The 13,301-nt window shown below is 45.4% G+C and overlaps 1 long non-coding RNA gene across 1 annotated transcript; it reads right to left on the bottom strand.

Moving 5' to 3' along the window:
* Positions 1-5,151: 5,151 nt before the first annotated feature.
* Positions 5,152-13,083, bottom strand: LOC146799435 (uncharacterized). Its single transcript, XR_014969273.1, has 3 exons — positions 12,858-13,083; positions 12,152-12,466; positions 5,152-6,366 (listed from the first exon to the last, which is right to left on the bottom strand). It is a non-coding gene; the product is annotated as an uncharacterized LOC146799435 (long non-coding RNA).
* Positions 13,084-13,301: the final 218 nt, after the last annotated feature.

Raw genomic sequence — 13,301 nt, 5'->3', positions numbered from 1 at the left:
AACATGAAAGAGCAGAAGAGAATGTATTAAAATCGGAAGAGGAGATGGCCGGACCGGGACCCCTGAGGGCCTTCACCTTTTGAAGTTACGGCAGGAAGAGTTCAATAGCATCGCCAGGGATAGAGCCAAGGCACAGGTAGAGAGGTTCAGAGTAGAATCTACGAACAAGGAGATAAAGCAAGAAAGCTGATTGCTTGGCTGGATAGAAGGGAGTGGGCGTTGAGACTGGTGCCCGAGGTACAGGGGGGAGACTCCAGTGCTATTACGGACCTGTAGGCCATCGCAGATACGTTCGCAGATCACTATCGTGTGGTGTATGTTACGTTGGGGAGGTTCACTGAAGTAGAAAACAGGGAGATGATTAGGGATATTAAGTTACCCACATTATCGGGAGAAAACAGAGATTATTTGGAATCCCCACTGACGGACGACAAAGTGGCCCAGGCCATCAGAGGCGTATATTCGGTGAAAGCTTCAGGACCCAACGGTATTCCCATCAAACTCTATAAATTGAGATCCAATAAGCTGGCCCCATACATCCGTTCCATGTTTGAGGAAAGCAAGGAGAAGGGGCAGCTCCCGTATGACCAACGAGTAGCAAATATAGTGTTCATATATAAAGAAGGCAAACCAAGAACCAGCTGCGCGTCCTATAGGCCCATATTGTTGCTGAATGTGGAGCTTAAAGTCCTTGCGAAATTACTGGCGACACGTTTGGCAAAAGTCATCACCACTCTGATCCACCTGGATCAATCGGGCTTTATCCCTCATCGTAATACAGCCCTCAATTTACTTCGCTTGCATGGGGTGCTGGGTAGGACACCTAAGATTATGGATCCGGCAGCCCTAGTATCATTAGACGCCACCATGGCCTTTTACATGGTCGAGTGGCCCTCTCTGTTTGCAGTATTGGACAAATTGGGCTTCGGTCCGAAATTCACAGGCTGTATACGTTTCCTTTATTCTGAACCAATGGCCCGGGTGGTGGTGAATAATCGCAAGTCCTCCGATTTCCACCTGAGTATGGGCACCCGACAGGGTTGTTCCCTGTCCCCGCTTCTTTTTGCACTGGCCCTGGAGCTGCTTGCGGCGTGGGTCAGGCAAGATTGGTCTATACATGGAATGCGGTGGTCATTGGAGTGGGAAGATAAGATCTCCCTGTACGCAGATGATATTCAGCTCTATCTCACCAACCCGAGAGGGTCGTTGATCTGCCTTCTGGACGTGCTTGCACTCTTCGGCAGATATTCTGGCTTCGCGATAAACTGGTCCAAATCGGTGCTATTTGTCCTCCGGGCCGACCCGCCGGCCATTCCTAGTACTTGCCCTATACAAATTGCTCTTGCAGGTTTTAGATACCTCAGTATCTACATAACATTAGTCTCGAAGCTCCGTTACACCAGCAATCTGAACCCTCCCTTATCGAGACTTAGAAACAACATCGCTCACTGAAAATCCATTCCGCTCTCCATGCTAGGTAGAGCGGTGCTTTTTAAAATGATGGCTCTGCCTCGGTTCTTGTATGCACTCCAAAACACAATGGATCCGGGCCCAGCGTCCTATTTCAGAGAAATCGAGGGTCTCCAGAGACAGCTCCTTTGGGATGGTAAACCCCGTATAGCATTCTCAAAGTTAACTCTCAATAGGTATGATGGAGGAATAGGGTTGCCCGACCTAAAGAAATATTACTGGGAGTCCCAGCTTGCGGCTATCAATCACGGGATCAACGGTCAACCAAACGATCCTGGATTTCCCATGGATATGTGGCAGCTCCCTGGGGGAGAATACACCAGAGCGTTATATGCTGGGCCCCGCAGATGTCTGCTGACTGGACCCACGGCACACGCCGTCCAGATATGGCATGCAGTCAATAGACACCTGAAGTAGGAAAACAAACTTACACTAGCCACCCCACTCTGGAACTCAGAGAATCTAGGGAGCCTCTGGAAATCCAAAGGTTTTGACAAGTGGGACCTCATTGGGATCTCACGAATAAAAGACGTCTGGTGGGAGGGAACTGTCCACACATTTGACTCACTCAAGCTACAGTTCAGTTCCGTTACCTTCAAGTTCGACACGTGCTGCTTTCCCAAATCCCTAGGGAAACGACACTTCCGGATGCCTCTCCCCTAGAAGACAGGGTGTTAGACAGACACCTTCCAGAGAAGACCATCTCTCTGATCTATAGGAAATTAATAAATAACATGGAAGATCCATTGCTTAATCTAAAAAAAACTGGAACGAAGATGGCCTAGAACTAGACGATGAAGACTGCCAGGAGGCGGTTTCTTACCCATGTGTGGTTGCAATCCAGGCCAGGCTGAGGCTAGTGCAGCTTAAAATACTACATAGGACATATGTTACGGGTCCCCGCTTAGTTTGAATGGGTCATTCAGACAGCGGAGGGTGCAGAAGGGGCTGTGGGGAACTGGGGACATTTATTCATATATATTGTGACACTGCCAACATATACAATCATATTGGAGGGAGGTCCATCACACGCTGCGGGCGGTTCTAGGGATTGACTTGCGGCCAGAGGCTCGTACATGCTATTAAATGTCTGGGAACTCACTGACCTCAACACTTACACAACGCAGTGGGCAACATTATCATTCATGGTAGCGAAGCGTAACATCGCTCAACTGTGGGGGGCTAGCCAATCGCCTCAGATTGGGAGGTGGATGGAGGATTTGGATTGGTGCATGTTCAGAGGGAAGTCAGTCTACGTCGCCAGGGGATGCCCGGGGAAATGGAATAGGGTGTGGGAAGCTTGGAACCATCACAGGGGGACTATTTACACCCCAGCAGACTGTCAGAGGAATGCTGATGCGCTTGAGTCCCCTTGATCTACCTACTTCAATAACTGTGTATCATTTTGAAATGTGTAAAATGTTATTGAGGAATGATGGAGGAACCTGCTTGTAACCACTTGATGTGTTTTGGTCGGACTGTTTAATAAAAAGAAATATAAAAAAAAAACATTATATGATGCCACCTCCTCTTTGTTTAAGTTTTATAGCCAGGACAGCCACAGTAGTCCGCTATGAGGGCATGCTTGAGGCTCCCCTTCAGATCACCAGATCGTGCTTGGTCTCGAACAGGTGCAGCCGTTCAGGCACATGCTTACATTAAGATGGCACTAGGGACAGGTTATCAGATACACATACAGTTTACCAGATATACATGCAATCAGCCACGCTGGGCAGAGAAACATGCCATGTAAATAGCATTCTCATCCCAACATTGTGGAGCCAAGGTGATCCACTACACACTGGATGGCATTGAAAGATGGCCCAAAGTGTGGCATGCTAATAGGGCCAAAGTGTCAGGTGAACTATTTCCGTCTTGTAAGCTCTGCTGCCATTAGACCCTAATTGGACTTGTATATGAGAAGCTCAAGAACGGGGATTCGAAATCAGCACAGTTCTGATAATGACCTATATCCTCATGAATGAGTTAAAACAACGTCACCAGCTTATTAAAGGACTGCATGTGTCATTTCTATTTTTCTAATTACTCATGTTGGTTTGAGCATTACTGCTTTGTGGTCACTTGGAGCTCTGTGGCCTGCATACCTGTACACATATTGTTGATTACATGAAAATTGCAGAATTTGTGGATTACAGCATTGTGTACTCATATTTATTGATTTGCAATGTAGAAAGTTGCCCAGGAGAAAGGGTTCCTCCATATGGAAAAATAATTTCCCTGTGGATAAAAATAACAAAGCAAAATAAATGTGTTTGCATAGGGGATCCCATGTATTCACATGTAGGTGTTCTGTGATTATAGATTTATGACATTCTTTGTAAATTGAGCTCCAACAAGTTTGTTGGTAATCTTTTGGTGGACTTTATTTTAGCTTCTACAAAAAAGAAAGAATGTCTACAATCTGTTGAGGGATGGGATTTTGCACTGCAGCAACCTTAGTTACTTCTGAATTAAAACAGTGAAGACATTCTTTCTTTAAGGTCCCTGGTTTTTGCATTGCAAGATAACACTATAATACAAATACAGGAGCCTCATCACTAAAGAATTGTGGTGTACACCAGTCTTATGACTTTTTTTTGCAGGAGTCAGTCCAAATAAGTCATGCTGCATACCCTGGATTGATAGCATTCTGTGAAATATTTTTTTTTTCGCGTGCCGCCGCACTAAGCTGATTAAGTTTGTGGTTTTTGGCACAATACCTTAACGCGTAGTCACTGTTTCTCTTTTCACATGCCCTTAATTTACGTCTCTGTAGATGCTGGCAAAGCAGAGAGAAATGTGGCATGTTCAACCCTATGCTCCATCTTTTATCTGAGAACTGACCCCCATTGAATCCTATTTAAATCTGAGAGGGAATTGGGGGCCTTATTAGGCAATGTTGGCAAAGCATGGGGTGCTAATTCTTGTCTGGCTGGTTTGAGAACAGGGTTTCATTTTGCAGTGCGACTGATGCACTAATCAGTTGTATTGCAAAATGTACATCTGCACAAAAATTATGCTGACCTTACAGTATAGTACAATGGTACACGGCTGCTGAAAGTGCACTAGCACAGGGAGAGAGCAGAAATGTGCTAATTTTATGTAGATATGTCGGAGTTCTCCTCTTTCCAGTTCACACAACAAAGGGCAGCAACTTTGCTTGTTGCCCTGCGGTGCATCACCTGTCTGAGAATGTGGGCCTATGCTCTGATTATGAGTCAGTGAAAGTCTGTCATTATCTACTAATGACTATAAGGGAAAGGATAGGGTGCTAGAAACAGAATTACCAGCAGTTTTGTTAGAGGAATTATCTTAGTAAGAGCAGGCTGGAAGCCAACCTGAAGGGTGCCAGGGTATATGGTGAGTAGTATAGATAATCGAGTACCAGGTCATTATTGGTTTTTTTCCAGCACGTGGTGGACAGAAGGGATATATTATGGAAGGGGCTGAGGGCGCTTAACAAGAATGGACAAGAATAAGGAACAAAAAGAGGGCTATTGGAGGGAGATATACATGTTATACAAAATGAAATGGTGCACCCAGGAGTTGTGTGGATCAGAGACAGTGTTAACCTCGAATCTCGAGGCAATGTTTTCCAGAGATAAGGTTCAAACCAGCCTTTCCATATACAATCAAATAAAGAAAGGACTGCCTCAAAAGTGTTTTCTATGGCGGAATTTTGAAAACCCATGAAAGTTTATTACACATTCAAAAGGGTGCAATACAAAAATAATAAATGCAGATGAATCAGGTGTCATTTAAATGCATGAAATTATTGCCATGTAGGCTCTCAGTACTAGAACAATGCAGAATTTTCGGCAAAATCAGTAGTAGACAGTCACAATTGTGCCCGTTAAATAAGAAAGAAATCTGACATTATTCCTAGTAGAGACCAAAGATATATGGCTCCCCCGCTAATCCAAGGGTCTATATAGCCATTTTCTCCATAAGAAAGGATCAAAACTGCAAAATCAATCATGGTGTGAACAAACAATTACATTATAAACAAAACAGCTTACAGAAATATCGCATAACACCATCAGTTAACACTAACCCACTACATGAATATTCATTTGGCCCCTCTGACCGAAGGTCATCCAGAGCTTTCTGAAGGAATTAGTTATATACAGAACAGTGTACCATTGTGAATCAATGTAATACCCCAAACAAATAAAAGGTCCATGAAAATAGGAATAGAATTCTGATTTACACGCCTGGTAATTATTCAGTTTGTCGCTGTCAGTTGTCCACTGTTTTACTTTGTGCTAAACCATCTTCTGGACATTTCCATTATCTGATACTTATGCCTATTAACTTTGTATTCGTACAGAGATTCAACAATTGGGTTAACATTCATCAAATTTGAGTATAGTGGCTCAGTAATTAAAAATATCATTAGCACAAATAAGTACTTTATATTGCCTACCCTCATGACTTACTCTTTGATATTTCTGCTCTTGCCTAAAGTCTTTATATATGAGCTCCAGAATCAATTCCGGACAAAAATGAGAAGAACTGACACATCTTCCTTGTTCGCCTCCTTACTTTAAACATACATAGAAATATTTTGTTGGAGAAGGCCACTTTTGATGGGTCAAAACCTGACCTGCAAACACTCCTGTCTCAGTGACCAGTTTAACTCCTTTGTACAAGAAAAGCAGTCCTTTCTCCTACATTAAAACAAAAGGAGAAAGCCTCCCATAAAGAATCCAGGAGGATATCAGTGTGGATATCAGTAGAGCAGGCTGAGAAAGTCTTTCACACCTCTCGGTTTCAGCCTGGCGAAGGAAATCCATAACAAGTAATTTCCCTCTAATCTCCAGCACTCCTTAACTGGAACCAGAGCAGATGGCCTCCATGTTCAGCCTCTTTAGGTAAATAATTTCTACCTTGAACCTAGAAGATAAACAAACAAATACCATCAGTATTATTCACACTCATTTCAATCAGAAGATTCCCTGGCTTATCCTAAATCTCTTGAGCTAGTTGATGTAGATGTAGAACACTAGGTTTTGTGGCAACCTGTTTGCATTTCTTGCAAAATAGTATAATAATGTGGATTCTCTGCTGACTGCCTTGCCTCCGCGCTTGCAGGCCAAGGGCAGTTGGAGGGATCAGCACACCTATAGCTGGTAGATGCGAGCTTGATCACACAGATATGTGATCATTAGTGAGCTTTTATAATCCTCTGTTTGATTCAGTCCAGGATTGGACATTATAGCAATGCTTCTGTTTGTCCGTACAGAGTTTCCTGATTCTTAGTTCCTGGGCAATTTCAGATCTTCATTTCCTGAGCCTGTACAGTTTTTCAGTGGATATATGCTTCTTGATCATTGACTATTAGTGTGAATACCATTTTCTCAGTCATTGCCTTAGTTTCCCTGCTTCCTTACCTCAGAGTTCCCAGTGTGGTTCCCCCATCAATCAATCAATCAGGCAGTGTTAGTGCAGCACGGCTTATCACTCTAAGGGTATCCAGGTTTTGATGTCCAGTCAGCCTTGGTCAAATAGCCAGGTCTTGAGCCCCTTCCTGAAGTCGTCAAGTGAAGGTGAGGTTGGAAGGTGGAGTGGGAGGTCATCCCAGGACTTGGTGGTGAGGAAGGAGAAAGAACGACCTCCACTGTAGATCGAAGATGTCTGGCGGGTTGGTGGAAGATCAGGCGGTGGTTCAGCAGCTTGAACTGCCATCTCTTCTGGACAAGCAGCCAATTAAGGCTTCTGGGATGTGGAGGTGATGTGAGTCCATTTGGGGAAGTTGACGATGACTCCGGCTGTGGTGTTCTGTATGGTCGGAAGTCGTTTGAGGAGTTGGGTGGGGGTTCCGGCATAGAGTGCATTTCCGTAGTCCAGTCAGATGGTGACGAGGGCTTGGGTTGCTGTTTTCCTGGTTTTGACAGGGATCCATCTGAAGATCTTTCAAAGCATGTGGATGGTGTGGAAGCAGGGGGAGGATACTAATTTGACCTTGCACTACATAGAGAAATCGCTGTCTAGGATGAAGCCGAGGTTGCAGGTGTTGTCAGTGGGGGTTGGCGATGGTCAGAGTGCAGTGGGCCACCATGTGTTGCCCCATGTTAAGGTGTTGCTTCCAAAGATCAGAACATCTGTCTTCTATGTGTTCAGCTTCAGGCAGATGAATCTCATCTAGTCAGTGACACTGGCCATGGCATTTCAGAAGTTGGAGTGGTGGTGGCAGGGTCTTCAGTGAGAGAGAGGATGAATTGGGTGTCATTAGTGTATGAGCTGATTTTTAACGCGTGAGTGTGGACGATGTCAGCCAATGGAGTCATATAGGCAGTGAGGAGGGTGGGGCTGAGGGAGGAGCCCTGAGAAATGCTGCAGATGATGCTCTTGGGTTCAGAGATGAAGGGCAGTTGGCGGATTCTCTGTGTGTATCCACTGAGTAAGGAGGTGATCCTCTGTAGGGCGTTTCCCCTGATGCTGATGGCGTGGAGTATGGTGATGAGAGTGTGGTGGGATACGGTGTCAAGGCTGCTGACAGGGTGAGCAGGATAATGGCTGCTCTCTCACCTCTGTCGAGGATGTATCTGATGCCGTCAGTTGCAGTGATCAAATTTGCCTCGGTACTGTGGTTGAAGAGGAAGCTGGATTGGGAGGCATCAAATAAGTTGTTTCCTTTCAGGTGATTTGTGAGGTGGAGATTGATGGCTTTCTCCAGGACTTTGGCTGGGAAGGGGAGCAGCAACATGGGGTGGTAATTCTTGAGTTTCCTGGGGTGGGCGGAGGGCTTCTTCAGGTGGGGTTTAACCTCTGTGTGTTTCCCTGCGTCAGGGATGGTGACAGCCTTGATGGAGGAGTTGAGGATGTTGTTGAGTGCGCTGCTGATTTGCTTTCATCGCAGGTTGAAGTTGTGGTTCCATAGTGAATCAAGATCATGATGGCTGTGGTACTCAGTGTGGTGAGAGGTTTCCAATTGGTGACCAGGTGGGTGTGGCTGGCATCAGGAGGTGGCCGAAGTAGGTATATTGTAGGCTGAAGTAGCTGTAGATGTCTGTTTTCCACTTGTGGAAGTAGTCTGCCAGGGAGCTTCAGAGGGCTGGGGAAGGGTGGATCCTGTTCTTAGTGGCAGACGGGCTGGAGAATTCCCTGACAATGCTGAAGAGTTTTTTTCGTGTGATTGGTGCTTGCCACAATGCAGATAGTTAGGGTGTCCTTTCTTGGCTTCTTTGAGGCAGTGGTGGTATTTGCTGAGGTCTGATTTGAAGGTGGTGAGGTCTGAGGTGTTCCTGCTTGAGCACCATTGTCTCTCTACTCGCTTGCATTCACATATGAGGAGCCGGAGTTTAGAGGTGAAATGGCTGGCAAACTTGCTGGATCTGCTGGTGCTGACCATTTCCATGGGGGCAACTGTGTTGGCGCAGTTGGAGATCCAGTCGTAGAAGTTCTGGATGGCTAGCTCAAGATTGCTGGCAGTGTTGGGTCTGGTATTGATGAGGGCCATGGTCCATTAGATCCCTGTGATTTTGTTCCATCTGCTGTGTGCAGGCATGGGGGCTTGGTGATGGTTCCTGGTGAGCCTGCGATGGTGAAGTTGACAATGCTGTGGTCAGTCCAGGTGGGCTCAGCGTGTGGATGAATTTGAGTCTGTCATTGGCTGTGAAGATGGGGTCTAGGATGTGTCCTGCGCAGTGAGTGGAGCTAGTGACCAACTGTGTGAGGCCGATTTTCCTATGCTTACCAGGAGTTTGACGGAGTTGGTGTCATTGGGGTCGTTGAGGTGGAAGTTGAGGTCACTGAAGAAAATGTAATGCTTGGTCTTGATTGCCAGGGTGGAGATGAGTTTGGAGATGGCACAGCAGAAGCTGGGGTGGGAGTCTCTTGCGTTGATTCAGATTTGGAAGTTAAGTGTTCCATGACTGATGACATGTCGTCTTTAGAGGAGGTGCATTGGAGGGGATATTTGTGGATGATGGCCATGCCTCCTCTGTGCTTGTTGGTGCGGTCTCTGTTTATCATCCTGTAGCCAAAGGGTGTTGTGATCAAGATGTCAGGGTTGAGGACAATGGGAGATAGGTCTTGGTTATGAATATCACATTGTAGATGGAAGTGGTGATAGTGTCCCTACTACCTTAGTTCTCAGAGTGATATATGTGTTTGTTTTCTTCGAAGTGTTGCCAATGTTTTCTATCCTGTTAGGACACCATTCCTTTCTCGCTTTTTGGCTTACATGACTTTTTGTTAAGTTCCCAGCCTTTGCTGGTACTACTTTGCATGTTCTTGTGTGATTACAAGGATTTGAGGGCACAGCTGAAAACTTGGTGGTGTTTCTTATCTACTGCCAGTATTGATACCTTTCATTATAACTCCATAGGTATCAGCTCTACAGACCATGCCTTTGCTAGTTGTCCTACATGTGGATATTTTCTGTCAGGATCTGTAAAGACAACAATGGTTGAGGAACTGTTGGACTTGGTCCTCTCTGCAGGGCGACCCCCAAACGCTTTACCTGTAAAATTAGGCCACACCTGATCGGCACATTTAATATTCTTATAACACCCTCGTATATGCTTTCATATGTACCCAAGGCCTCTTAATTCAATGCTACTAGTGGGCCTGTAGCACTCATTGTGCCATCCACTAAAGTAGCACTTTAAACCATGTCTCAGCCCTGCCATTGCAGCCTGTAGTGCAGTGCTAAACTGCCATGTGACCTGCCAAAATAAATATTTTCAATCTCACAAAAAGGTTGCCGGATGGTATATTGTGAAAAACTCAACCAAAAGCAAGGGAAGGGAAGAAGCACTTATGTGTTAGGACGAGAACCCTCACTCACCCTTGGGTAACATGCTTCTTCATTGGGTCCCCTCTTCACACTGGGACCGCAAGGTACCCAGTGCGGGCTACAACTCCCCCGTATTAGAGGAGCGAAAGGTGTTCTTGTGTCATCCAATCTAGTGTTATGAGTGAGGGGCAGAGTGCAAAACAAAACATAAATAAGTGTGAGTTAAAACTATCTCCCGGTGGGTGAGAATTATCTTTATTGATACCCTCAGTGGATAGGTTAAAATAAGCTAAGTGAAAATAGGGTTTTGGAGCTGGTACCACTGACAATCTCAACACCAGTAAACACATTTATCATGCCCTGTTGTGAAAACGCCTTTGTGCTCACACCATACTTTCCTATTTTTTGGCCTGTATTCCTGTTGAGCAATTGCACTGTGCACACAACTGAGTCTGATTGTGGAATAAACCTCAATGAAGGATGTGCCTGTACAAATTGGCATGCAGCATCTGTAGAGAATCCTTTCACTTAAAGGGAGCAAGCAGTAAGCTCTATCTCTCCGGTAGCACCGTCAAAACCGACCATCTCATGCAAACAGACCATCTTTATCAGCAGATATCATGTGTCTTGTCTTCTGTCACATAATGACAATCCCTCAGCCCCAGGTCCATCAACTATCCAAATCAGCTGAGATCCAGGAACTGGAAAGCATAGAAGGAAACTGTTAGAACTGAGATTTCTGATTGGCTGCGGTATGCACCCAGCCCAGGCAGGAACCACCATTCTAGTCATGGTAAGCTAGATGTACAATAAGATATCCTGTGCTGACCATCTGGTAGCTTGGTGCAAAGCAGTCAGGCTGATCTACAAAGGAAATGTGTTAAGTATTTAAGCAACACACATACAGTAACTAAACAAATACACCACAAAAAGACTCCACACAAGTTTAGAAACCGAGAATAGTTACCTGAGCAAATACGTGACACAAATCCAATCAGTAGAAGTCAAGATATGAATTTTTAAAGATTGAATAAAAAAATAGTGTTCAGAAGTCACTAGTGGTCAAAAGGTTACTTGATGTTGCAAGGGGCTATTGTAAATCTAAAGGTCATGATGACCGCGATGGAGGGCAGACCGTCTACAGGACCCACACGGGGCCCACTGAGAAAATACCTTTGATGGAGCAAAGAGTCGATGCTGTGGGCTCGATGCGTCGATCTTTTCCACGCAGTCAGGTCGCTGCGTTATCGTGGACTTCACTGAACTGAAGGTAATGCATTGTAGTCAAGGAGAGCGTCATCGTGGAGCCCTGTAGGCTGTGGGTCGGCTGCCGTAAGGCAGCCGCTGCGGCATTGTCAAAGGGCTATGCGGTACAACTTGTCACGCAGTTCATGCAGTGTGTAGGTTTTTGATGAAAATAGCTGCCTCTGAACCCACTTCTAAGGCCCAGAGCTTGGAGCGGGCGCCTTAGGCAGGGTTAGGACTTGAGAATGAGAAATATTTATTAAGTGCATACTCTTGCCTGGGGGCGTCTTGGCTCTACAAAAGACATGACGGTACAGAATCTGTAGTCCTAATGGGTAGTAATACTAAATATGGAGAGCATACCTCCTATTGCTGTGCAAAAAGCCACGTTTTCAGAGACTTTCTGAAAACAAAGTGAGGGAGCTGTTTTGAGTTCCAAGGGTAGGCCATTCCAGTGTGGGGCATTGGTCCTGCAAAAACATTTTCCACCCCAGGTTACCCTTCTAAAAGAGGGACCTTCTGGATTCATAGCTAAGCCTGACCGGAGAGTCCTACCTGTCGAGAATGCTCCATTTGGGCTGCTAGTTGCAGCATGGGCGATCCGTGCAATGCTAAAAGGACGCGTCGGACAGGAAGGTACGCTTCGCGTTATATTTCATGTTAGCGTCTCCTTCGCGTCCGGGGGTCACTCACCTGCTTCTGGGTCCCGTGGCACTGTTGGTTCCTGTTTCCTCATGTCGAGTTCTCGGTCGGCGTCTCCACATCTTCTCAGTGGCCCTGCGGGAAACCTTCCTGTTTCAAGAAAAAGAAAAGAAAATGGAAGAGCATTGCGTAGTCAAGGCGGTAATGCACTTGCTCTTTAGATGCTTAAATAGTAGTTCCAGAGAATATATTGGAAAATACTTATCTGATGGGGTCTCCATGGTTGAAATGGCCATCTGCATTCCTCATTGTTGTATTGTTGTAGGCGCGCTGAAGTATAGCAGTCAGTACATTAGATTCCTGAAACTTTAAGGAAATAAGAAATACGTTACCCTGCACATTTGTGCATTTTTATTTGTATGTATTGCTTACTTAAAACTTTCCTATGGGTTTATGACTAGGCTATCATTTTTGGGCTAAATTTCTTTTTCTATGTTCCTGTTCATGGTAAGCCCATTGCATAGTATCTCTACATTGCATACAAAGGGATGGGGTACACATTGTGATATTTTCTGTTTGCTGTTTCCCATGCAGAATTACTCATTGATTTCCGAAACACTTTTTTGGGATGCTAGTGGAAGAGGGGAAAGCCACAGGTAGAGAATATTGACATATGTGTTAGATACTGTTTACGAACTTGTTTCTCTCTATCTTACGCAGAGTCTTACTCTAATGCCTTGTTTACAGGGTCACGTACCTGTCCAGTGACGAAACTGGCGATCCAAGTCCTACAGAAGAACCTTCTTCTTTTTGTTCCTTCCCTTGTTTCCCCTCTTCCCCTGTACACTGGTTTGCTTTGACTTTGATGGGCAGACTAGGTGATAGCGGGAAGTGGAGATCTACTCTTCAGTCTCTTGCCTCTCGTTCCTGTGGAAACCACAGGTGAGCCTTGATAGAATGTGATGCCCACATTGACTTTCCACCTGAACGAAATGGAGGAGCATCAAATTACACTCGCCGATCTGGCAGACATGATAGGAAATTTACAGAAGGAGACACAAGCACTCACATTAAGAGTAGATATGGTACAAAGAGATACTACACAAACCACCTCCACAGGGCCAGCACAGGGGGCCACAGGGGATGACTTTTCTCCCTACTCTACCTCCTCGGTCTCAGGGAATCATGTTATACAGGTCAC

This window comes from Triturus cristatus, chromosome 9, assembly GCF_964204655.1.
Source record: "Triturus cristatus chromosome 9, aTriCri1.1, whole genome shotgun sequence".
NCBI classification, from domain to species: Eukaryota; Metazoa; Chordata; class Amphibia; order Caudata; family Salamandridae; genus Triturus; species Triturus cristatus.
Note: the sequence above shows the minus strand (reverse complement) of the source record. Positions and strands in the feature narration are given on the sequence as shown.